Below are 242 nucleotides of genomic sequence, written 5' to 3' on the forward strand. Positions count from 1 at the left end.
TGTGACTTTGACTCACTCTGGGCAGATGTGCCTGTGGTTGGGGACAGAGCCTGGTGAGGACGAGGAGCACCCAACTGGAGCCTGCTTGGATGTCTGTGTGGAGCGTGAGTGTGGGCTCCTCACTGGGGGCCGGTGTGACCTTGCTCCTCTGTGGCAAGTCCTCTTGGTGTCTTTGTCTTCCCGTGGGTAAACCCGGGCATCCGGCCCCAGGAGCGGCTTGTGGAGACTGGAGAGAACATGAG

Source organism: Otolemur garnettii, unplaced genomic scaffold (assembly GCF_000181295.1).
Source record: "Otolemur garnettii isolate 467f Iridium unplaced genomic scaffold, OtoGar3 scaffold00180, whole genome shotgun sequence".
In the NCBI taxonomy this organism is placed as follows: Eukaryota; Metazoa; Chordata; class Mammalia; order Primates; family Galagidae; genus Otolemur; species Otolemur garnettii.